This window comes from Lygodium microphyllum, chromosome 18 (assembly GCF_053477565.2).
Source record: "Lygodium microphyllum isolate KBCC chromosome 18, Lygodium_microphyllum_v1.1.10, whole genome shotgun sequence".
In the NCBI taxonomy this organism is placed as follows: domain Eukaryota; kingdom Viridiplantae; phylum Streptophyta; class Polypodiopsida; order Schizaeales; family Lygodiaceae; genus Lygodium; species Lygodium microphyllum.
The window spans coordinates 34,532,748-34,546,485 of record NC_141152.1 but is presented as its reverse complement, the minus strand read 5'-3'; positions in this window follow the sequence as shown (position 1 = coordinate 34,546,485).

Genomic DNA, 13,738 nt, shown 5'->3' with positions numbered 1-13,738 from the left:
ACTGCCTCTTCTTAGACCCCTCTGTAGAATGGTATTGCTGAATGCATGAATAGGATAATTCATGAGAGAGTCCATAGTATGCTTAGCCAAATAGACTTACTGCGACACTTTTGGGATGAGGCAATTACTACTGTCGTACATTTTGATTAATTGGTCCCCTTACACTACTATTGACTTCCAGGCTATAGAGGAGGTATGGAATGGGAACCTCTATCATATGCTCATTTGTGCATCTTAGTTTGTGAGAAATTCTACCATGTTCCCAAGAAATAGCATAATAAGCTGGATCCTAAGTTTATGAAATACATCTTTCTTGGTTATGGAGATGTAGGTGAGATGGGCTATCACCCATGGAATCCACAAGCTTGTAGGGTTATCCACTGCCACAACCATGATATAGTTTTCCATTAGGAAAAGATGCATAAGCAGCTTGTTGAGACCTAAAACAGACCTGACACTAGCTCTAAGTCTCTAATCGGGCCTCTATGCTCACCCAAAGCACCCCATGGCCTCTTGATGGCTAGGAGCATTCGGAGACTACATACTTATCTAACCAAATAAGCATTTATACAACTCATAGTCCAACGGATAATCCTTCCTACACTCCTCATAGGGAGCCGCGATACATATTGATGTTTTACACCACGTAAAACAGACGCAGGGAGCACCCTTGGGCTAATTGTTATGGTTCCTTTACGGCTCTCCTACATCTCAAGGATTGGCCCCAAGATGCGCTGTGAACACATAAAGCACGTCCAACACATAATCATGTCTTTTAAACAATCCTTCAAGGAGATAAAAGATAATCCTCAGTGAGTAAGTCAACTAAAAAGGAAACGAATCACTAACCCTACGGCTTAGGATACCTCACTCTCAGTGTGGGTCAATGTTTATGAAGACAATTGGTATATATCCATGATGATACTATGTTTTGAATGCAATGAAACTGTAAGTGATTCATAGTGCTCAAACATGTTTATTACTTAAAAATAGCATTGTGACAGTGCAAAACCATTTCTTTTCAAACTTCCATTCTAAGCGTAGTTGCTGTGTTGTATAGGATTAGCACAAAGCATGCTCATTCTATTGAATTATTTAATTCTCAAAACACATGTATCCTATATGCAAAGTGCATTAAAAAAATTAGGTTCAGTATGTAATCAACACTTATTATCCCCTCTTCTCCCTACTGTTTAGGATTATGCATTCAGTGGTAGGTTTAGAGAGTGTTTTGATGTTATTTCTATATAAAGAGCGATAAATACTCACTTGAACATAAAGATGGGCCTAAACTGAGGCTAAACCTCATGCTTCAGACCTACCATACATACATAGACACATATATTATTTTTCTCTATTTTAAAGTAAAAAAATATATTTTTTCTATTTATTTATTAAGAAATACTAATATTTTCTCATTTTATGATGTAACTTGATGAGACTTATTGAGAATAATTCTCATACCTCATTTCATTCCATGAGAATATCATTAACATAGCAAGATTCCTAAACATCCATAATTTACCTTAAAACCACAATTTTGCGAGTTTTGGGTGTTTATAGAAAGATTAATAGACGATTAATTCTTGTTGATTTTCTTAATGTTTATCATAAAATAGATAATTGACAATAAATAGTAACCATTTTCAATCATTTGCAATCAAGATTTATCATAAAACGATGAAATTTATCACTTACAAAACTGTGCTTTATCTCACATGTATCTCATATTTGAAAGGCCACTGACGCTCATTAACAGCAGACATCTAATGCTCCTCTAAACATCGATCTATACACTTATCATGTCTCAGCATCGTCTCCCAATCAAAATCTCTCAAATCAGCCAACCCTCTTCCCTTATAGATTAAGACACAAAAACATGCATCAAGAGGAGAGAGAGAGAGAAAGATTGAATTTTGAAGTCTCCCTTAAGGTAGCCATTTCACATGAGGAAGGAATCGATGAAGGGTGAAAAATTCAAGAATTCCATGAGTCTGATCACTTCTAGCACTTGTTCTTTGGCCCCCAACACCCTCTCTCTCAAATTGTCATGAAGAAGAGGATGATTTCTAATCGCCATCGCCACAAAAAATGCCCCCTCCCCCCCCTCCATAATCATTAATTTTTTGGGGGTCTAAGGACCTGGGGGTCCAAGGACCCCCAAAGGCCCAAAAGCCATAACCAAAATCTTGCATTTTTTTGATCGCTAAAGTACCCGACTTCTCACATGTTCTGCGAGATTTGAAAAATCCTATGCGTATGGCTTGAGGTCCCAAACAGTTGAGACATCTTCTTGCTTGGATTCGACATTTAAAAAAATCATGAAAAATCTGCAACCACTGCAAAAAGTGAAAATTTGCATTCCCATCTTTTGCGGTCACTTAAAATCATCAAATATGCATCTTTCACTTCCGTCAGGCTTTGAATTCCATGTAAAATTTGCATCATTCTGCTCCTTTCGAGGATGTCTTGGGCATGTAAATTCTACTCTCACCATAGGATAGGGAAACTTAGCTCCTTGAATCCACGAACTAATTTGTGCAAAAAAACAATTAAAAAAAACATCAAGCTGCCAGAAAACATAATATACAAAAAAGCATAAACACAACTCTCACCCTACATACTGACAAGATCAAGGTAGACAACCCACGAGGGAGAGGCCAAGCATAAACGTAATAGAGATCCAAAGCAAGTTGCTAATCAACTGCTCCAACATAGACTGGCTGAAAAGAACCATCAAAGAGGCCATCCTAGGGGGTGACCTGAATCACTTACCAAACTTAAGACAACTGGGGACTAGGAACTCCTATTAGGTGAGGACTCCTAATATAGCCTAGTCGGCATATATTTTCATTTTATGATATTTTTTCTTTGAATTTCTATTCTCGGACATGTAAAAATGAGGGTGCTATTGAGCGTAGCGATCCAAGGAGAACAAGGCATCAGCCTTAGATCTTGACTCGATACTTGAGAACTTACCAAGCCCTCACAAGGCAACACTTAAATCTTTGTTTCTTCCGCTCACTTTTATTTTCGCTCCAACATTCCTTAGTATTTTTTCTAGCTAGATGCCACCCCTAAGAAGACAAGGCATTGGGCCTGTGTTTGACTTGTCCCTAGAAACCTACCAAGCCCTCGCAAGGCAATGATCAACTGTTCTTAAGATTTTTCTTGTTTTCCTTTTCTATTTGAGGGGTTTAAACTCCTTTTTACACATATTTGTATTTCTATATTTCAAGTATATTCATAATTTTCTCTTCTTTTTATTTTTGTAGGCTTCTCTATCTACCTCACTATTAACAAAAGCTCCCAGAAACAACTGTCTAGAAAGCTAGCAGAACAGGGTTACTAGGACTTCCTTCTAAAATAGTTCTTAGAGAGCTCAACAACGTCTTCATAGGAGGCAAACAACTACTCAGACCTCCCTTAGACACTCCTAACCAAATAAAAATCTCCCACAACCAAAGAAAAAACTTCATGTCTTGATGATTGCCGGTCCCCAACCAAAGAAAAATCTCCCACAAGTTCATAAACACATATAGTATAGAGAGAAAATTGTAGCATTCCCCCCTCGTGCATAAGGACGCCTCCCTTTTAAATTTTTAAATTTAATTCAAATTTTTTATCTCTCTCTCTCTCTCTCTCTCTCCCCTGCCGACAACATGTCGGGGAGAGAGAGAGAGAGGGAGTAGAGTGGTAGAGGGGGGCATGCACCCCCCCAGATGTGGGGTGACGGCCGTTAAATGACCATCTTCCCCCCTCGTAAACCACCCCCTCCCCACTATTTAAGGGGAGCGCCCCCGCCTCCCCACCCCCCTGCCTGACACACAGCGCCACCTCCCTCGGTGCCTTGAATCGCCGCCAAGCCGCCAGGACCCCCCCCCCCTTCATCATCATCATCATTTTTATCTTCCTCCCCATCCTCAGCTCGACGCCGTCACTGTCCCCCTATCAGAAACCAAGAAGAAAGAAAAAGCTTCCAAGAAGCTTTCATAAAAAAAATCTTCCTAGTGGGTGTTTCACCTGCAGACTGCGGGAGGAAACAACTCGTTTGCAAAGGGAGTTCCCTTGTGGGAAGGAAGGTATGCTAGTTCGCAGAGAACTTTAGCACACCCTCCACCTGCCCAAGCCCCGATTGTGATGGCCCCAAAGCGCCACCACACGAGAGGAGCACATGTGGGAGTAAGAGGAGCACATGTAGGAGTCCCCACCCGAAGCACAAGAATCGATAACACCCCTCCTACAGAAGTTCAGGTTCCATCAAATTCACCCTTTTGTTTCCGCATCATATGGGTGCATTAAGTATAAATTCGCATAGGGAAAACCTAATTGCATTACTAGAACGCTTCGTTTGAAAAGATCATAGGAATGTTCGGAAGAGTTTTGAATTGCATGACAAGGTACTTATATTCCTTGCACCATCATGATGAAAGGTTGTTGCATTTATTAATATATGGTTCATGTGTTAAAAGATGCACTTATGCAATAATGTCCTAGTTGCATCGCACACATAGGTTAAATATATATTGCGATGCTCTTGTGCATTGGAAGTTTTGCATTGGGTAACTTAAGTTGGCAAGAATGAGTTATGTTGTACACAGTGCATTTGTGTAATTAAAAAAAATCCCTTGTGACAACCGAAAATAGGTTAATCCATAGAAGGATGCTTAATTAAAGATTAGATAGTTGCTATGGAGGGGAGTAAAAGAGTTATATTTTATTTAGAATTCGCATAAGCAAGTGCATTCTTATTCGCGTGACTTGCATGGGAAGAGGAAAGATTATGTTTTTATAGCATTATAAATCTATGTAGCATAACTTGCATGCATAAGTAGATGTATGAAAAGAAAAAGGGTTATATTTCATTTGATGAAAAGCATATAGGATGCAATACCATGTAATGATAGTTACATTCAATATGAAAGATAGGGTAAGTTAAGTTAAAATGTTGCTTAGTATTGCGCTTGCAGAGTTAATCCAGCATTCTTGTACTTAGATCGTCCTATGTTGCAAGTAAGAGAGGGTACCAGGCCTTAGGACACGAATACTAGTAATATTGACAAACAAAGGGATGTAATTCCTCAAGATAGGCACTACTACCTATCTCGTGCAACTAGTCTGCAAGGTCGGATGCTATTGCAACTAAATCATAAGATGCTACTACTACATCTTAGGCCAAGGGAGGCGAGATCTAATTACAAGATAGATTCATTAAGAAGTCGAGTAGTCCCCCTACTACAATAGTCTCTCTTGGAGACCGATTTGTCAAACTTAGGGAAATTGTGAATTGCGAAGAAGCAAATTGACCAACCAAGGACGACGAGGTTGTCCAAGATCTATTTGACTATAGTACAAGGAGACCTAAGGTAATGAAAATTGGGGTCGGTAGGGTATAAACCTAACCCAAAGGAAAAGTGCAAACAAGCAACCTGGCTTGCCAAGCCCTTTGAATCTCACCAAGTCGCGAATGATCCAGGAGCGAATGCTGGGAGTATTCGGGAAGAAGGAATCACACCTTAGCAGTTGGTCATACGAATGACCATAGAAATGATCGTGATTATACACTTAGGTACATTGTTTGAACTTCTTTGCTCAAGGAACTAATTCAAGGCCAAACACTTAATGCTTCTGGTTAATAGCTTGGAGGGAGAGGTAGGTTCAGTTACCTCCGACTTCCTGCCTATTCCTATCCAAGGGGGTTGTTAGTCGTGCCAAGTACATGGACCGAACCCGCCGTGAGAGGTCTCTCCATGGGTGCTGCTTGGAGCGGGAGGACGCTTGGGTGCCAGAGGAGGCTCTGGCTATAAATCCCTTGCCTCCGGATCCCGCACAAGAGGCCGACGTGACTCGATGGAATCTTGAGACTCGTGTACTAGTCTACGGGTGAAACTTGGAACAACAATCTTGTTGATTGCTGGGATAACCTTTGGGCATGATACTTGATGTATTCCAAGACTATGATAAATAAAGATCAAATATTTGAAAAATGAACTTGCTTGACATTGTTTTTTTAATGTCAGTGCCTAAGTTACGGGAAGAAACATGTGTTTAAATTGATTAATTAAGGAAGATGTCTTTGCATGTCAAACATAATGTGGTAGGTAATTAGATAACTAAGCAACCCGAGGAAAGTGCGCTGGATGCGGATCGGGTCCGTCCTACAGAAGGGTGGTCCGGGTTAGCTGGGAACTTTTCTCAAAAGACGTAATAACGAAACTGTGAGGACCTAGAGTCAGTAGAGTTAGAATCCCGATTTATGCTATTTTAGGGGAGCGGAATGGGACTATGCCTTATGGGTAGAGAGGTTGAGCTTCACATCCCTCTCATTTTCCATTATCCATGAACCAAGTACAGCATAAATCCGCTTCGACTCTATTGTTCCTATGTAAAGTGGTTCATCTGGAGCTCGACGCTAGCTACTGCCTAGAGACGGCTGATATGAAAGAAACCCTGAGTTTAGGTCGGTCCTAAGTGGGAACAACCGGATACTTTTGCTTCGGGATAGACTCGGGAAGACCTAGATTACAAACCGTATGACATTCCTTGCGAGTGCTAGGTGGCACTTTCTAGACTCCCCTCCCGATGGGCTACTAAGACATGTCCCACAAGTGGTCAAGCGGACACGTTACAGTTGGTATCAGAGCAAACCAACGAGATCTAAAGATTATAAGGGATCTTAATGGAGGACAATAAAGAGAATAAGGGGGTAAACAGGGGAGGTGGGTAGAACAGAGTAGTGTTTTCTATTGAAAACATTTCTTTACTCACTTATGGATGCTGGGTTGCAGAGTCACGAAGCATGGAGCAAGTTCTTGGTGTTCTAGGTCATGTTCATGATTGCAATGCATGCTTCGAATTATCGTTAGAGGCTTCTAGACTGCATCTATAATCCTTCCCCCCTGTATGCTGAGCGGAGATGGACGAGAGACTTAGGAATATATTACATAGCAGCCCACCAACTCACGTATCTTTGGACCAACTTGAAGAGAATCAAGTGGATGGAGGATTTAAAGATCGTGAAGTTGTTCATCTTTGTCGAAGCTTGCGTAAATGTAACTTTGCACGTTAGCAGTTGGCAAGTCAAGGAGAACAAGTATGTCTATGAAGAAGTGACCCGAGTGATCTCTGCTGAGACAGAATCAAAGTGTTAGGGCACTATGAGAAGAACGGGTATCAAAGGAAGGGATACCCCAAGCTTCCTATGACTTATTATTTCTTGAAAATCCATGACCCCACTCCATATTATTTGAATCATGTACTTGATAATCAGTAAATTGTAATGCCTAGCCAAGGAGTCCTTGAGCTATGGCCTGATAGAATCCTAGATGTTAGGGAGAGGCATTTGAGATCAAGGACCTTGAGAGAATACCCTATTCAATGGAAAGATTATCCCAAAGAGGATGCCACATGGATGGATGAAAATACTCTCAACCAAAAAACCTAGATACAATAGCCTATAAAACATGTGGTCACCTTTGGACTGCATCCCCTCGAGAATTCCGACTCCTCAGTAGAGACCTCTATCCCTCATGAGAAGCTGTGATCAAAGCTCCATGTAACTATCACATAGACATAAACTGCAGTATCTCATCCATGCCCTCAGGATATTGAATTGGTCGATGGCATGTATTGCATTGAAATTTTGATCACTCTTCTTCCCGATCTATCCTAGCTTGCTTGTACCTTGCAAGCCACTTCTCCATGGATGGATGATGCAACATACAAAAACAATTAACTTTCTCCTTCATTGCAATATCCATCCTTTTTTCTACCCCATTTCCAACTACCACATCTCTGGTTAGTCTATCATTGTCATTCAACAACCATAGTATATTATTGTCTGAATCCACCATTGATAGCCACTGTGAAATATACACTACACCTTTAACACTAGCCAACCTTCAGCCTGCTACCTTCTGGCTGAGCTTGTTGTTACAGAAAGCCTTTCAGGGTTTTCATGAAGTGCTCCAAGAAGAACATCCATTGCGTATGGATGGGTCCTGCAATCTCCACTTCACCTACAATATGCACTAGAAGGTGAGTTTATATCATGAGCATGTTGGTGGGCAGGTACTTCTCAAAGAGACAGACCATCTCCATCGCTCATGACCTTGTGGATTCAATAGAGAATATCTCCTTCTATGAGATCCATTGCACTAAAGTTGACAACCTGTAAATTGCCTCATGTATTTTTGGAGTGATTGGTAGTACAAAGTGCCACTAATGAAAAAGTATTATGAACACTAACTAGATACTAAATAGCAAAATATGTAGGCTATTTACAATTGAGGCTAGTACAAACCTGACATATCTTATGCCAGTCACCTTGATAGTTGGTCATATTTAGCAATAGTGGATTTGAGGGCATGTATCATACCCGTCAGAGTGTAGATAGACATGATAATTTGCTTCACAATGTGCTCTTCCTTAGTGGACAAGTCCCAAGGAGCGTGAGGTAGTTCCAAGTGATCGTCAATGTGCTTGCGACTTTGGCAAAAGCACCTCCATCTTGCCTACCTTCTTCAAATCCATTCATGCCCTTACAGTGTCTCTCTTTCCTATGATGTGGTCCCATAATAAGCCGCCCACATTTTTGAAAATATGCATGGAATCCACAAATGGTTGATTTGTTAGTGGGTCCAATATAGAGCAACTCATAGAAAACCGAGAACCATCACATTCCATTTGGATGTGACTCTGTGTGACCATTTTTAACTTGTACTACTAGCTTTGGGCATTCATTCGCACTAGAGATCATCCAAGAAAACCTTCCCTCAGTTCATGACCCTTCGGTAAGAAAGCAACGTGTCCTTGATATACCATCTTCATGGTTCGTGACCTTTGGGAGTCCAACTATGGCCCATACAATGGACATGCATGATAGCCTGAGGTAACCAGACATGTCCCAACACCCCTATTTAGTCAACACAAACTTGAATGAGCTATGTTAGATATCACCAATGAGAACGGAAGCCTACTTACCTGAGCACTCCTCGAATCTCGAAAAGTCATGCATGGTCCACATGAGAATGGCTCGTATATTGGACAACTGTCGACCATCATGCTTGCTCATATATTCCTTAGCAACCCCCTCCTCCTGCAAAATCTTGAGCTCATCAACTAATGGGTGGAGATAAACATCCATATTCTTGAGTTTGTGGCGCCCAAGAATGAGCAAGCTAAGGATCAAGTGTTCTTTCTTCATAGAAAGCCATGTGAGATATCAGTGTAGTTAATAATGACTACATGCTACACAGTGTAAGAAGTTGGGTGGAGACCAAATGGGTTCACACCATCCATAGTAAGACCAAGTTGAAGATTTCTTGGCTCTTGTGCAAAGCGTGAAAAGGTAGAGTTAATGTGGCTCTATGCGTGTGAATTTGCTAATATTCGTTGGACTCCATTTATGGATCTATTTTGTGCATGCCATGTTGTTAAGCTTGCCATGCTCGACGTACAAAACATGTGACGTATGCGATGTATGAGTGGAAAGCGTCTCAAAAATTTTTGAGGGATGGTTTGCTCTTCCAATTCGTGATGATACTTGTGAGCACCACACTTTGAACATATCTCCATAGTCTCATAGTCTCCTTGAAACAATAGGCAATCGTTGACACATGCATGGATACTGTTGTAGTCCATGCCAAGCTTTTGTAAAATGTGTCACGCATCATCATGAGACTCGGACATTGTATTTCTAGGTGGTAATATATGATACTTTAGCAACCCCGAAAAAAAATCATAAAACACAAGTGTTTTTTATAATGGAGTAAAAAATATCAATGGAGCACACGTAGAATGTATCTGAACAACTCGGTCACACTCGCATCGCTCCATTTGTATTTTGTCTGCACACTTAGCAGTGCAAGCAATGTCTTTAGGCAAGATACTCGGTACCCATTATATAATGGTATGGACACTTCCTCTCTTAGTGGATCAGATGACTCAACATCCATGGGCATCAATGCATCGATCATTGCCTCCATCTCAGGCTCCAAGATTGGAGGAAGATCCGAAAGGTTGACTGTCTCCTCTAGTATCGAGTGTGTAGACTAAGTCGTGCCTTCCAACGAGTGGATTGGATCAAGCACTCCATCCATCACACCCCCCATGATTTCTTCTACTTGGCCGCAATAGGTGCATTCCTCCTTGGGATGAGGCATCACCTCCTTGTATAAAATTTATGGGCACCTCTAATGTTTTTGTAGATGACATTCAATTACTTTGCAAATATAAGGCTTGATGGACACACACTTTTCTTACCGCTTGCTCAAAGTCTGAGATTGTCTAATCAATGATCTCCGATTGAAAATCGCCAAAGCGTCGTACATGTTCTATAGATAAGCGATGCTTTCATCTGATTGCCAACTTGCATCATTGAGAGAAAGGACATTGGGGACACACTGATCAAGATACGCCTCGCAATCTTGGACATCATGACCATCATCGTTCTCCATTTGGTCTATATTATGACAAACAACATGTTTTTGTTCCCCTCATTTATGATCTACTTTCATTTTAATCTCTAATCCTCCTTCTCTCCCTTTCCCTTTATTTGTTTGTCTCCCTCCATCCCTCTTTATCCATTCTTTTTCTCCCTATGTTCCTTTGTCTTTATCTATACCCCTTTTTATTTCTCTCCCCATCCCTCTTTCTCTCTCTCTTTTCTTTTTTTATTTGCCTCCCTTCCTCCTTATTTATTTCTCTTCCCACCTTTCACATTCTCTTTCTCTTTCTCGTTTTTTATTTGCCTCCCTTCATCATTCTTTTTTTCTCCCCCCTCTCTCTCTATAAATGTTTTTTTCTCTCCCCCATCTTCCCTCCCCACTCTCACTTCTCTCTTTTCCTTTCCCTCCCTTCTTTTCTCTATGTCTTTCTCTCATTTCCTCTCCACTCGCACTTGATGCATCTCGTTACAATCAAAATCAAAGATAGAAAATAAAAAACTCATAAAGCAAGACATTGAAAGACCCTCTTTTTCCACCCCTATTCATGCCTCTCTTCCCCCTCTGCTTTTATTTTTTTATCATTTCATTCTCTCTCATTATTTCCATTTTTCTCTCTCCTTCTCTCCTTCTCTCACTCTCTATTTTATTGTTTTCTCTATCTCTTTTTTTCTCCCTCTTTTTGTCATTTTTTCTCCCCTTCTCTTTCTAGCTCTCTCTTTTTTTTTCACTCTCGTTCCTCTCTTTACTTCACTCTTTTATCCACCTCTCCCTTCACTCTCCGTTTCTTTTTCTCTCCCCCCTCTCTTTCTTTCTCTCTTTCTCTTTCTTTGTTGCCTCTCTCATTGTTTCTCTCTATCCCCTTGTTGTTTCTCTCATTCATTCTCCTCTCTCCCTCCCGTTCTTTCTCTCTTTCTCTCTTTCTTTGTTATCTTTCCTCTTTTTTCTCTCTCTCATTCTCTCTTATTTTTCCTTCCTTCTGCTCCCTCTCTCCTTTCCTCTCTTTCTCTCTCAATGTATCTCATTAGAAAGAAAAATAAACAAAATAAAAGAAGAAAACACAAAAACAAAGCAAGAAGATGCAATGTACCTATTGCAAAGGCCCGAGGATGGATTCTTTGTCTCTTCTTCGCGACGTCCCTTCTTTCTCCCTTGTATGCTTCTCCCTCTTCTTCATATACAGTGGGGGCATCGGCAATGAGAAGCTCTCATTATCTCTCTTTCCCTCTTCCTCTCCCTCTCCCTCCCAAAGCCACAATCTCTCTTGCTCTTTCTTTCGCTCTCTCCTGAAATTGTTTGCGGAAAATGCTGCGCTCAGGTTTTTGATGCTTTTTTTTCTCAGAATGGTGTCGCTATTGGTGTCGCAACAACGTCACATTTGCGACGTTGTTAGTGATGCAAATAGCGACGCTGCTATTTTCCATCATCGCTATTTTCCCATTCCCTTGCAGTGACTTTTAAAAGTTAAACACTTTCAAAAGATAATTGAAAAGAAAAAATCTTAGAGAGAGAGAGTGAGAGAGTTCTTCTAATACATGAAAATACTATTCTTATTGTGAATGAATCTACAACTATACATATAAACCAAGTATACTAGATAATAGCTAATGGTTAGATGTTTTAAAAATGTGAGCTCTCCATACTAAACGTTCTTAAGATGTGGATGTGATTACTTATGCATCGAAATGATATTTTTTGTTTGTTACATTAGCCAAAACTCACTCTTAAGCTACCCCAAAAAGTCTTTAAAGTATGCTCAAAGCATAGACCATGCATCTTCTCCCTATAGGCAAGTAAATATTCTAAGAGGTTCACCCTATATAAGCTATAGATTGAGGAAAATAGTGTATGTTTACTATATATAGCTTGTAAATCCTTTTATTCCTTGTTTATGATAGCACAAAAATGCATCAAAACCCTCTTTTTATTGCCAAGATAAATACCTTAGATAATAGAGTAGTTATGCCTTGTTTCATGTAGTAACTAAACCTATCCACACTAAAAATATGGTGCAAATTTTCTTTCCTTTGCTACTCCACTTTTTTTTTCCACAGAGGTTTCCCTTTTCCCCTACTTACTCTTGGCCTTAGTCCCTATTTTGGAAACCTTTTGAGCTTGTACCATGGACACTAGACACTCCTCATTTGCATGATAATGGGCAGCCCACAAACTCATCTCCTTTCACACTATAACTTGCTAGATAGTTTTCAAATACTACAATTACATCAACTTGAGTTAGAATATGCATGAGTGATTTGAGCTCCATAGCTCATATTTGGGAAAAAATATGCAGGAGTATGCTGCTCATGTAGTTCATGCTGCTACTATCCATGTGTTGAAGAGAGCAAGAAGAAGGCTAATAGAGCCAAATAATCATTCTACTTGAAGCTCATGAGGTAAGGACCAAAGAGATGGATTCCAATAGCATTGAGCCAAATCATCATTCTACTTGAAGCTCATGAGGTAAGGAGCAAAGATATGGATTCCAATAGCATTGAGGAGAGCATGTGAAAGAGATTGATCCAATCCCTGGCCATGGATTCATGAGAGAAGCTTAAAAGGAAAGGGAAGAATCCATGTTCTTGAAAAAGTAACTCTAGTTTGAACCAAACTAAGTCCCTGTAACCTCATTTTGTCCAACTTACCCCAATTTTTGGTCCAAAACTTGGTCATGAGTTGCCAAATTGGTTGGAACCCGCCATTATCCATTGGTTCATGCCAAGAATCTCCATCTTAGTCACAGTTTGTGATAGATCTCCATGTCAAGACCATGGTTATGGAAGAACTAACTCCTCTGACTTGAGTCTTTTGGCATCATGTGTTAGAAACAAGCACTTACAAGAATGAAAGAATGGCAAGCTGACAACACTAAAATCCTGTGTAATAGTAATCCTCACAAGGTTTTCGTAAGTGAATGTGTAGCATCACTACATCCACCCCCTCTAAACCTACACATCCTCTAGATGGCTACAACTATACATCATCAACCCCAAGCATAACTGTTTGCTCAAAGTCATCATCATCTACCTCATGTTCTTCTTCTTCTTCTACAATACCTTCTTCATCTACTATGGTATCCTATCTTTCATTCTTCACATATTATGCTTCTGGAACTCATTTCTTACTATCTTGCTCCTCTTTTGTGCCCTGGGTATCCATAATTTTGTCTTATCCACCTCTCTTAAAGCATAAGTCACATACAATACTTTACATGCTTAGATTCAATCTCTCTCTGCTCGAAAAACTATCCTATAGGATCACCCCACACAAAACTACCCATATCTTTTGATCCA